At 48.5% G+C, this 18,136-nt stretch overlaps 1 protein-coding gene across 6 annotated transcripts in view; it reads left to right on the top strand.

Moving 5' to 3' along the window:
* PRP4K (pre-mRNA processing factor kinase PRP4K) overlaps positions 1–18,136 on the top strand; it is a 1,306,928-nt gene that overhangs the window by 1,113,257 nt on the left and 175,535 nt on the right. For all 6 annotated transcript variants that reach the window (XR_011274234.1, XR_011274233.1, XR_011274232.1 and 3 more), the window contains one exon: positions 267–339. The gene's annotated coding sequence lies outside the window, so the exon portion shown is untranslated. The remainder of the gene's footprint in view (positions 1–266; positions 340–18,136) is intronic.

Genomic DNA, 18,136 nt, shown 5'->3' with positions numbered 1-18,136 from the left:
CCCATTTTTAAATCTGAATAACTGTACAGAAAGATTTGAAACACCTGTTTCTGGCTTCCAAAAGATATTCCACATTTTACATAGTCGTTTACACAAGGGAGATTTGGCATTTGTATTCTGTTCTTTGCTGGACCATCATTTTGTATAGTTATTTAAGAATGATGAAATGAGTTGAACAATTCAGTAGACTACAGTGTGCATCTATAATGCAGTTCAAACTAAAGAAATGCAAAGTTCCTTGTTTACATGTTTCTTTGTATTTGTAGGTGCTGTGTAACAGAAGATGATGACAGCCAGAAGACATGCACAGAGGTTTCTGCCCTGTAAAAGATATGAAAAGTACTACTTTTGTTTATTTGTGCATTCAGCAATTGTCTGAGGTTTAACTTTTTTCTCAGGTAGTGTTGATATACAGATAGGATTTTGTGTGTTTATATCAAAGACCGCTATTGGCAATGAAATGAGTTAAAAGAAACATGTCCTCCTTATTTATATTTGTATTGGGTCCCCAGATATAGAATTTTCAAATGGATTGAGTCCTCAAACATATTCCTCATCTTTGACATGTAATGTCCACAGCTGTGCTGTGTTTGGCAAAGTTTGTATGCAATACCCTTTTGGGACCACTACACACAACTAGGACTACAGATGTAAACAAACCAACCTTTGGTATAAGTCTGTACTACACAGTTTTGGTAGCTGAGCTGAGCAGCCAGGCTTATCTCAAGAGGGGAATGTGAGCAGTAGTGATGTTACACAGAGGTCTACAATCACAAGTGTTCAAATAAACTCTTACACTCAAGGTTTCTTTGATTAATACTTATTAATGTGTTTATGTCAGTTATAAAACATCCATTAGAATGAGGCAATATAATCACACACAAATATACTTCAATACTATTTCAGAATACTTTTCAAGAGGAGTAAAGGGCAAAGATGATTAGAACATAAAGGGTTACAATTATTCTTAGACAGTGCAAATACTTTGAGTTCACCAGAAGATTCAATTCAATAGGCTAGGCCAAAGTCAGTGCACTAAAGTCTTGGATAGGATAAAGCGGTTCTGGTAAGTAAACGGTATAGCCTTTGCACATGTTCTCAGAAGTAGTTTGTAAAAAGAATCATCATATTTTGGGTGACAAGCTGATTTAGGCCTGCGAGTTGCAAAAGTTTCAAGCACTTTCACCGCGAGAGGTAAGCACTCTGTCTTGTTTTACAGTACCTTACAATGAAGAAAAAGATGCAGCTGATGACTTCTGTTCCTGGCAGTTCCTGCAGATCTCGCTGTTTCTGTGCCTCAGTCGTGGGGAAAAGAGGGAGGATGTCGGGGGACTCCTGCAATGCACTGGGACTAGTCAAAAAGCTAGCACTTGGCACACTTCAATTTCAGTGGCTGTGATTAAAGCACATAAACTGGTGTCCTTCTCCCTGGTTCTAAGGTTTCCTGCAGCAACTCTGAGGAAATTCAACCAGCTCTGAGATAGGTGTCCAGGTGGCTTACTTGTGAGTTGATTGGTCCCACCAACTCAAAGGGAGAAGTCGTCCTTGCAGGGGCTTCTCTGTCAATGTGAACTTGGCGATTCGGACCTGCAGCAGAGCTTTACCGGGCAAACCAACGGTCCAGGAGTTGCAGCAGCCATCCTCAAGCTCTTCTTCGGTTCCTTCGTTCCAGTGGTCGACTCTGCCTTCCAAACCAAGAGACTTGCCTTTTATTCAGTTCTCTCCCATTCATTCCAGCCTAGCTGTCACTCACCCAGCAGGGTGGCTGTCCTTGCTGTACAGTCAGCCAGCCAATCACCACAGATTGCATTTGGGTCTCCTAGGAGACTAAGCACAGGGAGTTTCGAGCTGCTCCTTCACTTCCTGCCTACCCCTTACACTCGGGCGCCAGAGGCGATCTTCACTCCTGAAGTCCACCAAAGGCGAATGTACAAAGAGACCAAACCTGGTTTGGCGCGCAGAGCAAAACTCTAGAAGGACCTTTCCACAAAGAAATGGCAAAAAAAGAAGACGGGGACCTGTTTAAACAAAGAAGGCTCAGACGCCATTTTGAAAAACATGGCTCCAGCGATTTAACGTTACCGGGATAAATCATGGTAGTCCGTTGTAAAACCACTGCCACCAGCAATTCCGGGAGGAAAGGGTAGCATTTGACTTCTACATGAGACTAGTAAAGTCAATTTCACTTTACTTACTCTGGGAAACAGTTTATCCCAGAGAAGGTATTTAAACCTTGGGAAAGCCTGAAGAGGCTTCCCTGTGCCACTGCACTGAGGGTGCTGTGTGACACAAATGAAAAGATGCCTATGGATTTGTTTAAACTCCATAACCAAAGGAAATAAACACAGAAAACACATTGAATTGAAAAGTTCAAAGTCCCAAAGTTTAGCAAAAGAGCTGGAGGGCTCTAATGTGGGGGGAATTGGCACATTTATGAGAATGCTTCCTAACACGCTGCTTCGGAAATTTTTCAGCAGAGGGCGTCCTTCGTCAATGGTGTTGGGTCAATGTGCCTCGAAGGACTACGTCGAGGGTGAGGTCATCGGATGTTATAGGTAGGGCGCACGGCGCCTATAGCCTCAGTTCCATTTTTCACGCAAACGTGTTTACTTTGAGAACTCGACACGCCTCGTGTTATCAACTTCGATAATGTCTCCCTCTGGACTGCAGGTCTAGTCCTGTACCTAGGAGGGAGTTATTTCACTCTCTTCAAGATATTTATGAGGATGAGGAGAGGTCGGGTGTGAGTTGGAGCCTTTTGATGCCCCTGGCGCTCCTGAAGTTCATGACATGTTTTTCTCTGAGGACAGTCAATTGGAGGAACTGCGTCAGTCTTTACATGACGCCAGTGGCCTGGACACCTCTCCTGAGATGGAGTTTGGCAGGCCAGAGCCTGGGGCTTATGCTGAGTCCTCTTATAGGAGGTTGATTTCAAGGGTTACGAGTACCTGGGGTGGTCCGGCCCTCCAATTGTATTTGATCAGGATGACCTGACTGACATTTTAGATTAGGGTCCGTCCACTGATCCAGAGTAGCCTTTTCACGTGGCTTTATAGAAAAGGGTGACTGCTGCTTGGAACACCCCGGAGTCTCTTCCCGACGGTCAACAAGTCATTGGCTAAGAAGTACTGCCCCTCCTGTAGCGACCCCGGCTACATATCCACTCGCCCCACTCCTGAGAGTTTGATGGTTCAGGCGGCCACAGCCACCTCGAGGCAGGCGGCGTACCCATCGCTCCAGATAGGGATAACAAATGCTTCGATGGATCGGCACGCAAGGTATTTTCGGCTGGGAGTATGGCCCTTAAATCGGACAACTCCACCTGTGCCTTGGCCACATTTTCGCACACACTGTGGATTTGGCTCTCTGGTGGCTGAGCATATTCCCGAAGGGGACGAAAGGGATGGGTTCCTTGCTATTGTGCAGGATGGCAAAGATGCCATGTGTGAATCCCTCAGTCTGGGTTGGACACGACAGACCGCGTCAGCCGGTCCATGGCTGCGAGAACCGTGATACGCAGGTTTGCGTGGTTGTGGGAGTCAGGATTTGCACCGGACGTGCAGGCCCGTCTTCTCAACATGCCCTTTGGCTGACGAGAGCCTTGAGAGGTTGCAGACCTCCAAAGCAGCTGCTAAATCTTTGATCACAGCTGTGCGTCAACCCCCACCTTTTCATCCTAGGGGACAGCAGTGGAGGGGTTCCTTTTGTTACTACTCCTCTTTTGGTAGAGCGAGAGGAGCGGCCAGTCAAAGGGGCCACCGTAAGGGTCTTCGTTGTGGACGGGGACAAGGTGCCAGAGCCGCTCAAGCAGCTGCCTCTTTGCCTTCAGACGATGCCACGGCCGCTCCAAAACAGCTATGAGGCCAGGTCTCATTGTTCGCCGGTTGGGGGCAGACTGTCTCAACATCTCGAAGAGTGGCAAGCCATTACTTCAGATCCGTGGGTTCTGGAAACAATAGCCCACGGCTACTGCCTACCCTTCCTAAATCGGCCTCGCGACAATCCACCAGGGAAACTCTCTTTGAAGATTACAGATCTCTGCTCCTTGTGCCGGAAATCTTGACTCTGCTGGAGAAAGGGGCTATAGAACTAGTGCCTTTGGCGGAGAGGAACAAGGGCTGGTATTCACCTTATTTTTTGATTCCCAAGAAATACGGACTGAGACCCATCTTGGACTTGCGTCGCTTGAACAAGTTCCCCAGGAAGGACAAGTTCAAGATGGTAACTCTTTCTCAGGTCCTTCAGGCCCTTCGACTTCAGAATTGGTTGGTGTCATTGGACATACAGTATGCTTATTTTCATGTGCTGATCCATCCAAAGCACAGGAAAATACCTGAGGTTTGCCGTTGGCAGCTCACACTTTCATATTCGGGTCCTGCCATTCGAGTTGACCTCCGCCGAGGGTCTTCACCTCACTCATGGTGGTAGTGGCAGCGTATCTCAGGAGAGTGGGCGGGGTTCACGTCTACCCCTATCTGGACGACTGGCTGATCTGGGAGCGTTCTCCCGAACAAGCCTTGGATCATCTCAGCCTCACCTGCCACTCCCTTCACAAGCTGGGCTTCTCCCTCAATTTCAAGAAGTTGCATATGACACCTTCCCAACAGCTCCAGTACATCAGGGCTGTGTTGGACACATCCTTGGGGAAGTGCTTGCCTCCCAAGCTGAGGGCTCATCACATTGTCCAGATGGTCGACAAATTTCAACATGCCCAGAGTCTCCCGGCTTTCGAATTCTTAAGGTTGCTCGGCCTCATGGCATCCTGCATTTTTCTGGTGCCGGAGGCCAGACTGCGGATGAAATCCCTTCAATGGGCCCTCAGGTCTGTGGTCCCAGTTCTCGGGCAGGATGTCGGATCACCTTCAGATTCCTCTCACCAGATCTTTCGTGGTGGGCCAGCGAAGGGAATCTGATGAAGGGAGAGACGTTTTGGCAACCGTGGCTGGAGGTGACGGTAGTGACGGATACTTCCCTCACAGGATGGAGGCTCACGCCAACGAGGTGACCTGGTAAGGACGAGGAGAGACTCCATAGGTTAGACCCTAGAAGAGCTTTGAGCTTTTATATTTCTAGGATGTCCAGGGTCAGAGTGGACGTCCAACGTTTTGTGGGATACGCTGGACACCGATTGGGCCAGGCTGTTACCAAACATACTTTGTCCAGGTGGATTATCCTCACCATTGCTGAATGTTACAGATTGGCTGGCAAGGATCCTCCTGAGGGTTTGTGAGCTCACTCCCCCAGGGGCGTGGCTACATCCACAGCCCTACAACGGGGAGTTCCTGTTAAAAATATTTGTGATGCTGCAACATGGTCTTCCATCCACACCTTTGTGAAGCATTGCTCCATGGATACTTTCCATGGTCAAGATATGGCCTTTGGTAAAGCAGTGCTCTATTCTGCCATCTGATTGGGTATATCCAAATTCTTCTCCTTCCTCCGTTCATGGATACTGCTTTGGGAGTCTGTCAAAGATGAGGAATACGTTAGAGGACACAATCCATTCGAAGAACAAGTTACTTACCAACTGGTAACGTTCTTTCGACTGGATGTTCCTCCAACGTATTCCACATGGCCCTCCCAGCCTGCCCCTCTGAAGAATTTCCCATGATATTGCAGCTTATTTTCCCACAAGGCTATGTGTAGTCATGGCACACGTTGTGGAGGGAAAACACATGAACTGAGGCTACGGGTGCCATGCGTCCTACTTATAACATCCGATGTCGCCCTCGACGGAGGCCTTCGAGAGACATCGACCGGATGCAATTGACACAAGACGCCTTCTGCTGAAAAATTTCCGAAGCAGCACAGCTGTGTACATTACATGTCAAAGATGTGGAATACGTTGGAGGAACATCCAGTTGAAAGAACGTTAACAGTCGGTAAGTAACTTGTTCTTCTCTGACACAGGCAGAGGACCACTTGAAAAGTTTGCGTTTCCCAATGCCGTTTGTTTACTCGCAGCTGCCACCCTCCCCTTGGCATCTGTTTTGTAGACATGTAAAACAACCACAATGTTGCCACCCTTTCTTTTTACCATTATCCGAAAGACTTAGCCGATCTGTCATGTTCATTTCCAAAATAAGGATGTTTATGTAAGTTTCAACCATAAGTATACTGCTCCCCCCTGAGATCTTCAATTATATTCATAAATACTGAATATTTTTGCCTGTGTGGGGAATCTCTGAATGAATACTGTTAAGCAATTATAATAGCAAAATTCCTATTTAGCTTACTTCAAACTGCTTTCACAGTAAATGGCAGTTGCCCTCCAAAAAGCACATTAGTGCTGTTTTAATCTTGAATACAGGCCAAACCAGCAAGGCAGGTTGACCTTCATGTATAATTGACAAATAACTGTGCCTTTCTTTCCCCAAGTGTGCTCCAAGCTGGGGGGGTTGGCGGGAAGGGGAGTAAATAAATGTTTGGTCCAGGGGCTCAAAAACTGGAACGTTTGGTGTAAATCCATCCAAGAGTTTTTGCATTGGTTTTGCCATAGCGGAAATTTACAGTCTGTTAGGACAGTTGTTCTAAAGTCCAATCAAGACTTCATGAAAACCATATCTGAAGCAGTACATACGCTCCACTCCTAGTATAAGGCTTTACCACCTGAGAATATGGGTAGCATGGACAAAGCAGCCAGGCTTATTTTAGGGGGCAGGGGGAGGGCTGTAGCTTGGTACAAATAAATTGTAGCATACATATGGTCCAAAGAAATACCGAGACACTATGTATTGTAAAAATAAAGGGTTTATTTAAATACAAGTAGACCAATATAAATCTTGTGTAAGTACTATAACATCATATAAACACAATCATAAAAACTAACTCGATGCCTATAGTATGCAAAGCAAGGTATAACCTTATTTAGAGGAGCAAGAAGCAAGTCAAGCCTAAGGTTATAAATTCAGGATAGTAATATACTATTCTTGGGGAATAAGGCCAGGTTATATATGCTTTTAGAATACATTCAGTATTTCAAGGGTAGTTGACCCTGTCAGTCATGCAGTGACACTCAGTTATGAAATCACGAAATAAGCCAACCCTAGTACAAGAATACTCCTTACAGCTGTACACCAGCGCTCCTGGTTTTGACTTCGGCCATGTAATACCATGCGCTCTTCCCTGGATACTTTCTTCTGTCTTTTTGTCTTCTATTATCAATCAGATACTCGGTCCTCTGGCACCACGCTCCTCCCCGGCGCACGTCGAATTCAGCAGGTGTCCAGCCTGCGAGGGGCTCTTTCCTACATCAGATCCCCACGCTCTTTGCCTCCGCTGCCTTGGCCCCGACCACGAATGGGAGGGTTGTACCGCCTGCAATGCACTTTCATTGCTTTCTCTGAAGAACAGACTAGCTAGGTGGAGGGATCTTTTATAGAAGTCGCCGCCAGAGGACTTGAAGGACTTTGTCAGACATAAGTAAAGGCCCAAGGGAGGGCTACTCTTTTCCAGCGCACCCCGAAAAGGTGACTCCTTCCCAAGGAAACACCCGGGCGGGAGGAACCTCTCAGGTTCCCAACACCTGCACGAGTACCGGGGCTAGTTGAGCAATCGGCCTTAAAGCCGAGGCGTCGGTAGATCCTCTCGGAGACGGTACTGAGGGACTGCAAGGTTCTTTTACGGGGTGTACACCCGAGGGGCTACGCCCATGTACCGGCAACATGGCCGAGGGGGCGCCTGCAAGCAGCACTGCCGGCTATACTGCCGAAGGTGACACGCCTACCAGGCCTCGACCTGAGGTGCAGGGTAGGTTTCATGCTCCATCTCCAAGAGTCCTGGAAGAGGCCGGGCCCAGTGAGCCAAGCGCCACAACCTTGGGACGTGGCATACAGCTCTACAAGATGCCTGCTGCACCAGACAAGATGGCCGCTCGTCCGATACATCCCGAGGAACAGAGCAGGTGGAAGAACGAGTTACAAGGTGGGACTGGTGTCAACCAGGTACGTGGCCTACAGTTAATCCTTCAGCATCACAGGGTAGGTTTACCCAGCAACCAGCTAGACAGAGTACGCACCGGCCCCAGCAGCCGCCCACTATCCTGTCAACATCACCTGCCTGCATCACCACCGGCCTGCGGGGACAGGTTCTTTGAAAAGTTCCTCACTCTCATGAGTTTGCCTCATCTTCGCCTTCCCTCCGGAGCAGGATCTCCCCAGGGATGCGGTATGCTGCAGGAGCAGCTCTCCACTCTGTAAATCTACATGGAGACTGAGGTAGGCTACAAGCACATAATCAGTTGCTAAGAGCCTGTCCAGTCCGTTTGCAATTTCGCATTGCTAATACCGGAATCCGTCCCTTTATTTCGAATTTGTCATCCATAATTACATCCAAGCCTCATTTCTAGGACAAGTGCCTTAATCTTCACCTAAGATGCCATATCAGCCATTGGAACACACGAGGTGCTCCAACCCCTAAAATGGCCGCCGCTCTCAGTACACCCTGTCCTCCCCAGTGCCTGACCCCCTCCCAGCTCGTAGGCAGCAGGTGATTGGTGGAAGCTGCACACCTAACCTGCCACGATTCGCCCGGCAGGCGAGAGAGCTGGCCCACGAAAATAAGGCCCAGGAAAGAAGGCTCTGACTGAGCTGAACACTCATCTTCGCCTCCCCTCCGGAGCAGGAGCTCCCCAGCGTTGGGGTATGCTGCAGGAGCAGCTCTCCCCTCTGTAAATCTACATGGAGACTGAGGTAGGCTACAAGCACATAATCAGCTGCTAAGAGCCTGTCCAGCAGTTTGCAATTTCGCATTGCTAATACCGGAATCCGTCCCTTTATTTCGAATTTGTCATCCATAATTACATCCAAGCCTCATTTCTAGGACAAGTGCCTTAATCTTCACCTAAGATGCCATATCAGCCATTGGAACACACAAGGTGCTCCAACCCCTAAAATGGCCGCCGCTCTCAGTACACCCTGTCCTCCCCAGTGCCTGACCCCCTCCCAGCTCGTAGGCAGCAGGTGATTGGTGGAAGCTGCACACCTAACCTGCCACGATTCGCCCGGCAGGCGAGAGAGCTGGCCCACGAAAATAAGGCCCAGGAAAGAAGGCTCTGACTGAGCTGAACACTCATCTCCGCCTCCCCTCCGGAGCAGGAGCTCCCCAGCGTTGGGGTATGCTGCAGGAGCAGCTCTCCCCTCTGTAAATCTACATGGAGACTGAGGTAGGCTACAAGCACATAATCAGCTGCTAAGAGCCTGTCCAGCAGTTTGCAATTTCGCATTGCTAATACCGGAATCCGTCCCTTTATTTCGAATTTGTCATCCATAATTACATCCAAGCCTCATTTCTAGGACAAGTGCCTTAATCTTCACCTAAGATGCCATATCAGCCATTGGAACACACAAGGTGCCCCAACCCCTAAGATGGCCGTCGCTTTCAGTGCACCCTGTCCTCCCCAGTGCCTGACCTCCTCGCAGCTCGTAGGCAGCAGCTGATTGGTGGAAGCTGCACACCTAACCTGCCACGATTCGCCGGCAGGCGAGAGAGCCGGCCCACGAAAATAAGGCCCAGGAAAGAAGGCTCTGACTGAGCTGACCGAGCATGCCGTGCTGCGGGCAGCGCAAGGTCTTTATGCCCTTCCCTTTCCAACATTTACCTGCCAACGAGGTTGCACTACGACCCCTGACTTACATCTGGTGAGTCCGTTGCAGATTGTTATATTATTAACATTGCCCACAGGCTTGTATGCGGTTCCCCATGCCACGTTTTTCTACATCTCCAGATTCAGATTGTATCAATCGCTCCTGCTACACTACGCTGCACATGGACGGATAACAAATAACGAGCTTCTTCATTCCTACAGCTTCTACATCTGAGCACTGACATTGCTGCAAGCCCCAAAGCCCTATCAAAATAACGCCTATTCATTTGGAAACGTTTGCAGAGCGTATCTTTATTCCGACATGCATGTACATTGTACCCTTATCTTAAATGTAGATATAACGCGTTATGTAATAATAGGGTCTGCCCATGGATCCATGGCCTGCCGACACCCCCTATCATGTTTTTGAGTCACGCGAACATTGCCAGTGAACCCAGCCTCTTGCGCATATACCGATCCCCGTCACCCATGTATACACTGCAACCACTATCCTCATGCTGAGCCTAGTAGATCTCTGTGGCCACCGTGTATATATCTCCTAAATTATGGAACACAGCAATCTTACTGCCAACCCTGCCTAGCTTGCTGCACCGCGCTCACTTGGTCAGTTTGTCTGCTCCGCTAGCCTGTGCCGCCAGCGACTGTGTAATCACTGTACCTATACTATGTAATTACTGTACCTATACTGTGCAATCACTGTACCTATACCATCTATCTATGCCTAGCCTATAGCTCTGTAATTACTATACTACGTGACTACACTGCCAACCTGTCCATATCAGTCCTAACCTGCTACCCCACTGCGCATGGGGTCAGCAAGGTTGGCTCTATGCCAGACAGTGTCTCCTCGCCTCTAGCGATCACGTTTTATTGTGCCTCTATTACCTGCATTGCTCATCCATGCCTAGCCCATAGTCTTGTGACCACCTCCTCCTTGATTAGCCTAGGAACCTTGAGATATTCTCGCTCACCCTGTCCCCTCTGCATCATTATACACTAATACTAGAAACGTTAGTGCCTTCACCTGATGCTGCCCCACTGCACTCTTAGCCAAATGTACTATTTTTAATCTGGGTGTTGCCCCACTGCATTTTTAGCCATTTGAACTATCTGGAATCTAGGTGTTGCCCCACTGCATTTTTAGCCAATTGCACTACTTTGAATCTAGGTGTTGCCCCACTGCATTGTTAGCCATTTGTACTATTTTGAATCTAGGTGTTGCCCCACTGCCCTCTTAGCCAAATGCATTATTTTGAATCTAGGTGCTGCCCCACTGCATTTTTAGCCATTTGTACTATTTTGAATCTAGGTGTTGCCCCACTGCATTTTTAGCCATTTGTACTATTTTGAATCTAGGTGTTGCCTCACTGCAATTTTAGCCAATTGCACTACTTTGAACCTAGGTATTGCCCCAATACTGCATTTTTAGCCAATTGCACTACTTTGAATCTAGGTGTTGCCCCACTGCATTTTCAGCCATTTGCACTATTTTGAATCTAGGTGTTGCCCCACTGCATTTTTAGCCAACTGCACTACTTTTGAACCTAGGTGTTGCCCCACTGCATTTTTAGCCATTTGTACTATTTTGAATCTAGGTGTTGCCCCACTGCATTTCTAGCCAATTGCACTATTCTGAATCTAGGCGTTGCCCCACTGCATTTCTAGCCAAATGTATTACTCTAAATCTAGGTGTTGCCCATTACATCGTTAGCCAAAGATACTCCCTTTAAATCTAGGTGCTGTTCTACTGCTTCTTAGCTCAAGCACTCTACCCTGATTCTAGGAGCCGCCCCAGCTTAAGTGTCTAACCTTGACTCTAGACGTAGCCTTACTACACTTTAGCCTGAGTGCTTTATCTCGAATCCAGGTGCTGCCTTACAGGCCTGCCCCACCCACCCACCTACCTAGTTTAACCAACTATCTGCATGCCACAGCCTGTGCTGCTGCTCTCCTAACTAGCCCCACATCTTAGGCCACCAGCACTGTGTATCCTCGCAGCCAGACCATGATCAGCTGGCTCGCTGTTATCATGTTCCCCTTCGGCGTCACGCTGTTGCAGCGGTAATAGTTACATAGCCTACAAGGACGGCCTAGCCAAACTTGGTTGTCCTAGACACCACCCCATCCCGTGCCCCACGCCCTTCCTACCATCTCTGCCCTCCTTCCTACCCATTCACCACTTGCCCTCTACATTCCCCATAAACATGGACATACCAGCCAACGCTAACACCACCCACAGCCTCCTAGACCCAGCTCTCAAGGCAGTGCTCCACCCATTACTAAGCCCAACCACACCAAACTGAATACTAAGTCTCCGGCCACACCCAAGCCTCCCGGACCGTCCTCCTCCTTCACCCCAACCTCACAGCGCGCAACAATAGACCCCATTACAATTAGCAGGTCCACTGCCAAATCTAACTCCAAAACCAACAAAAAGCACAAGCCACCTAATAAGCCCATACAACTCCCTCTAAAAGGAACTTTACTCAATGTTAGATCCCTTGCTGCCCACCCTACGGAAACCGCGGACATCATCCTAACCAATGATCTTGATTTCCTAGCATTAACAGAAACCTGGCTTCATGAAGCGTCCGGCCCACACTTATCGCTAGCTATCCCCGACAACTACTCTATCCTCAGAGTTGATAGACCCAACGCTAGGGGAGGAGGCGCAGCGATCATCTACAAATCTTCCTTAGACTTCAGATCAGTCTCCTCAGTGTCACTCACATCCTGCGAGCTACTCACAGCCAAGCTGCAAACCTCCCCCAAAAGCACGATCACCTTTCATCTCATATACAGACACCCAGACCCCCCCGGGGTCTTTGAAGAAGACATCACATCTCTCATTGCTGAAAACTCCAAGCTATCAGCAAAAATCATTATCCTCGGAGACCTCAACCTTGGTTACCGCGACCCTATTGACGTACCTGCTGCATCTCTAGCGAATGCCCTAACAGAACATGGCTTTGCACAACTCCATGTCCTTCCCACCCACCAGAAGGGCAGAATCATCGATTGGGTAGCGACCTATAACTGCAACACAATCTGTAAGGACCCCCAACCTCTAGCATGGACGGATCACCACCTCATCCTTTTTGAGGTCAACACTAATCATGTGATACCCAAAAAGTGCCCCATGGCACCAGCCTGTCCTAATAGAAACAAGCGCAACATCACTGCCGAGGCCCTACTACCCCTGGTCCTACCCACCCTTAATGGACTCCCAGACAATGCTGATTTAAACCTATTGATTGACACCTTCAATGACTCCATGGCCAAGGCGATGGATACCATTGCCCCACTGAAAGTACGCAAAGATAAACCAAGAGCTCATCTGAATTCATGGTACACCCCCGAACTCAAGTCACTCAGAAAAAAGAAAGCTAAGGCACAACTCACATGGAAAACTAAGCCCTCTGCAGAAAATAAATCAAATCTTACGAATATATCTTCTTTATATAAGAGTGAGATAATTCGCACCAAAAAAGAGGCATACAACATTAGGATTGATCAGGCAGGATCCTCCACTAAAGAATTATTTAAAATTCTAAAAGAACTAGAAAATCCCAATCCACCTTTAGACACCTGCTTGAAAGACAAATCTTAGTGCACCAGCATCCAAAACGCCCTTAACAACAAAATCACAGGACTCCAAACTAAAATAAAGGACAAACGCCAACAACTTTCCAACAACAAGTTTACCAACCCTGACGCACCAACGCCAATTAAAACACCAAATCGGGCTTCACTTTCAAGAAAGTAACTACGGTAGAAGTTCAGAAAATCATCACCTCCTTAAAACCCTCGAACTGCAAAGGGGACAGCAGTCCCGCCCAGATCATAAAAGACGCAGCTAGAGATCTATCTCCCTTCATCACTAAACTTATTAACCTATCATTCATCAATAACTCAGTCCCCAGCAACCTAAAACAATCATGGGTTCTCCCACTCTTGAAAAAACCATCTCTAGACCCAGCCATACCCATCAATTATAGACCCATCACCACAGTCCCTTTCCTATTAAAAGTCCTGGACAGAGTCGCCTACATCCAAATTCAGGATTACCTGGAATACAACCAACTGCTAGGAATACGTCATTCTGGCTTTAGACCTCAGCATGGAACAGAAACTGCCCTTGTTGATCTCAAAAGTCAGATTGATGAAATCAAAGACAAAGGCAATGCCGCGATCCTACTCCTCTTAGACCTCTCAGCGGCCTTCGACTTGGTCGACCACAAAATCCTCTGCAGCCATCTAGCGTCCGCAGCTCACTTCTCCTCCTCTGCCGTCACCTGGATACAATCCTTTCTGGCAAACAGAACCATGCGGGTCTTCTCCACAACAGCTGCAACTGACCCCATCCCCATCTCTTGTGGGGTCCCACAAGGCTCCTGTGTCTCCCCCACTTCGTATAATATATTTACAAAGCCACTATTTGACCAACTGGACCGTCTGAGTGTCACCTACACAAATTACGCTGATGACACCCAGATACTCCTCACCATCACTGGCAACTACCATGAAGACGTCACCCGGATTAATGAAATATTCTCCATCATTCAGGCATGGATGGCCTCTCATGGCCTCTGCCTGAATGATGAGAAGACGGAGCTCCTCCTTGTCGGCTCTCCTAGTAACTTGTCTAAACTCAATCCTAATTACATCATCATCATCATCGATGGTCACACCATCCCTATTGCCAAAAGCGTGAAAACGCTCTGCTTTTACCTCGATGCCAACTCTAACCTCTCAAAACAAACCAACATGATCGCCTCAGCATCCGCCTACACCGGCAAGCTTATTAGGGCCAGTAGGCCCTTCCTATCACCCAACAGCTTCCTCACTCTCGCTAGAGCCCTCATACAGTCCAAGCTGGACTATTGCAATAGCCTGTACCTAGGTGCTAACAGATCTATAATTAACAAACTACAGGTACTTCAAAACAACGCTCTACGTGCAGCACTTAACATCCCCCGGCGAGAACACATCTCCACGGCCAGGAAATCGTGCAAATGGCTCTCCATATGACACAAAATTGATCTGAAAACCATTTGCCTCACATACAAGGCTTTGAACCACGTAGCCCCACCATATCTCACCAATAAATTTACCATGAAACCCGCCACTAGAACCACTAGATCCTCCAACACCTTATGCTTGACAGTGCATAGATTCTCCTTAAAAAGAGCTGGAGGGGCCAGCTTCACAGTACTTGCCTCCCTACTCTGGAACACATTCCACTCAACATTAAAGCCATTTAATCCTTTAAGAACTTCAGGAAACATGTTATCGGCTGGCTCCTGAACAAAGAGTAGCCCCATAGACGTGTGATTCACCTCCTCCTGCTTAAATATATTCTGTGAACTCTGCTAACAGCTGCTGTACTTGTAATTGTAGTACCCCGAGATATGGGCGTACACCCTTTTACTGCTTAACTAAGATTGTATACTCTGTAAATTGCTGTATGTTGAAACTGTATATACCATAATATGTAACCGTCTCCTTAACCACCTTTCTACCTCCGGGTTTGGAGCGCTATACAAATAATAAAAACAAACAAACAGACGGGGGCCATCCTCGGGTATGTGATCAGGGACATGCTCTCTCTGGCCTCTCCTCCTGCGTCTATAGTCATTCCTCCTATGGCTCCAGCATCGCAGGCCCCGGTGCAGCCCTGCTACCCACGCCGGCTCCTTCGATTCTGGCTCCCCTGTCTCCTACAGTTGAGGCGGTTCCCCGCAGCCCTCAGCGCATAACACTCCTCCACTAGTTCTGGACCAGCTGGACGCCCTGGCGGATACAGACGAGGAAGAAGACCCCGACACACCATCATCAGCCAACGACTTCCAAGAATCACTCGCAGTTCTGGCAGAGTACTTGGGCCTTCCTCAAACCGAAGGCGAACAACCAGAGGCAGGGGTACTTGCTGAGGTCCTCACTCTACGCCACGCGGCTAGAACGGGGATCCTGATGCAGACATCGTTGTCGCCTTGGCCAAAAGGCGGTGGCTCAAACCCCACTTGGCCCAGCCTATCGATCGTGCCCAAGTATGGGCAAATGGAGGGGGCTCCACTCTTGCTGTTGGCTCATCCTCACTCTTCGGTGATTGCTGCAGCGTCACTCTACTCAAAGCCTTAGTTGTCCTCGGCCACCTCGTCCTTGGCGCTGCTAGGCAAGGAGGAGAAGCTCTTGGAGGCGTAAGCGAAGAAGCTTTATTCCAATGCTTCGCTGCATCTTTGTCAAACGTGAATGCCGTGCTCGCAGCCGTTAACCATAGGCTTTGGTGGGAAATAGCCAACTTCCTTCCAGAACGTCCGTTGCAGAGCCAGGCACGTTTCAAGGCGGGACTGGCGGAGGCTAAAATGGTGGCGCAAGACATAGAGTCCACCGTGGCCCACATTGACACCTCTGGCCGGGTCATATGTATCGCCACGGACATGAGAAGGACTGCCTGGCTTCGGGCTACTAAGTTCAACCCAGACGTCCACGAACGTACATTGGACCTTCTATTCGAGGTTGGTGACCTCTTACACTCTCCCACCGATGAGGAGCTAGATTAAAAAAAAAACACTGTCCAAACTGCAAAGTCTTTATCCTGATGAAGGCCACGCCCAAGGCGTACACCCAGACACATCAACGCTCCGACACGGGGCGGCGTTCGGGGGGTTCTGCGGCTTCCAAGAACGGAGGTCGAAGCAGCCTGGCGGTTCTCGCAGTCAACACCGGCCCAAACAACAAAAGGGGGGCAGCAAGGGCTTTTTTCAGTCCCCCTCCTCTGGAGCAGCCTCAGAGGGAAAGCAGGCATGATGCGCCCCTTCGGGATCGCGTGTCTCCGGAGGGGGACAGGCTGGCCCTTCACGCACAGTTTTGACATCAAAAATTCGCGGACCCCTGGAACGCCTACAAATCCCTTCCTCTCCTCCCTCTCCCCCTCCACTCCCTGTTAGGCAGAATCCTGTGCAGTGCCCTTCGGGACCACTTCACACAATTAAGACTACAAGTGGTAATACAAGTTCACCTTTGGTACAAGCCTGTACTACTATGTTAAAGTGGTAGCAGTAGCGGAGCAGCCAGGCTGATCTCAAGAGTATATGAGCAGTAGCAGAGATTACACAAAGGGACCACAATTACTGTGACTCAAGCAAACACTGACTCAAGGTTTCTGGTTAAAAAAAAAATATAAGTACATTTATTTTTAAACCATCTGTAAAACACAGCACTTCTATTAGTTCAAAACCACACGTAAAATACACTACAAACAACCAATTCTCTTGGCACAGAATAACTCAAGGTAAGTACCTTATGTTTTGACGGACCGGTGTTGTGAAACGAAAGACCTTAACAGGAACACATATGCGATCACTTTTTGACAGGTCGGTCGTATTAAAGAAACGCGTATCTGCAGCAAGAAATGTTACCGGGCAAAACACACTTAGCACCGGGGTTAACCAGGGAGAGTTGGGGGCAAACAATCATATGCAATACTTTTGTCAAGGCAGACAGAATTGGAGAACACTCGCTGACAGAAATACAAAAGTCAATAGGCCGGAGCCAATGTCAAGTGGAACCGCGTTCCTGTTGTCGAGGATCACACAGACAGTTCAAGATTCAACGTTACCAGGAGTACTTGGATTTTGTCAACAGAGAAAGCAAAAGTTATAAGAAGGAGGGAAGATAAGGACAGGCCTTGGAAGAGGAGAAAATGGGTTCACCCTAGGTCCTTAGGCAGAACACAGTACCTTATTCAAGGAAGAAGCTGGTGCCACAGCAGTTGTTCCTGGTAGTTTCCTGCAGACCCACGGTTCCTGGAGCTTCGGCAAGGACGACGACATCTGGAGGGGTCTGCACCACACAGGGGTGAAGCCAGCAGCAGCGATGGTGAATAAAAGGTACGCTCCTTTAAAACAGGAAAAGCTCTTCAGATGGCTATCCGGACCACTACAGCAGTGTGCAGCGATTTCAACCACGGAGAGGATCCTCTGGCTGTGGAAGATGAGCTGGTTGAACCTACCACGCTCCAGGGAAGAAGACTCCGGACTGGATCTTCTCTGGTTGTCGAAGGGTAGAATGCTCAGGACTGCAGCAGGGCTTCACCGGGACGGGGTAGTTGCAGCAGCCATCTTCTCTGCTTCTCTTCAGTTCCTTGTAGTACCAGTGGCGACTCTGACTTCCAGCCCAAGAGTCCTGCCTTTTATGTGAAAATTCCCCCATTCACTCAGCCTGGCTGTCAATCACGCAGCAGGGGGTTGTCCATCCCAGACAACCACCTCAGCCAATCATGGTAAAGTGCGACTTGGGTTTCCTAGGATACCCTGTGCAGGGGCTGACTACAACCCTCCCTCACATTCAGCCCACCTAGACACCCAGGCGCCCAAAGGAGGGCTTCTTGACAGAAGCACGCCAAAAGACGGTGAACAAAGAAGGCAAACCTGGTTTGCCGCGCAAAGTAAAACACAAGAAGGACTATAACAAAAAGAAATGGCAACTAAACCCAACCGGAGCAAAAAAAAAAAGTATTTGGTCAAGCAG

Source organism: Ambystoma mexicanum, chromosome 5p (assembly GCF_040938575.1).
Source record: "Ambystoma mexicanum isolate Mex_15411 chromosome 5p, UKY_AmexF1_1, whole genome shotgun sequence".
Taxonomy (NCBI): Eukaryota; Metazoa; Chordata; class Amphibia; order Caudata; family Ambystomatidae; genus Ambystoma; species Ambystoma mexicanum.
This window is presented reverse-complemented; position numbering and strand designations above follow the sequence as displayed.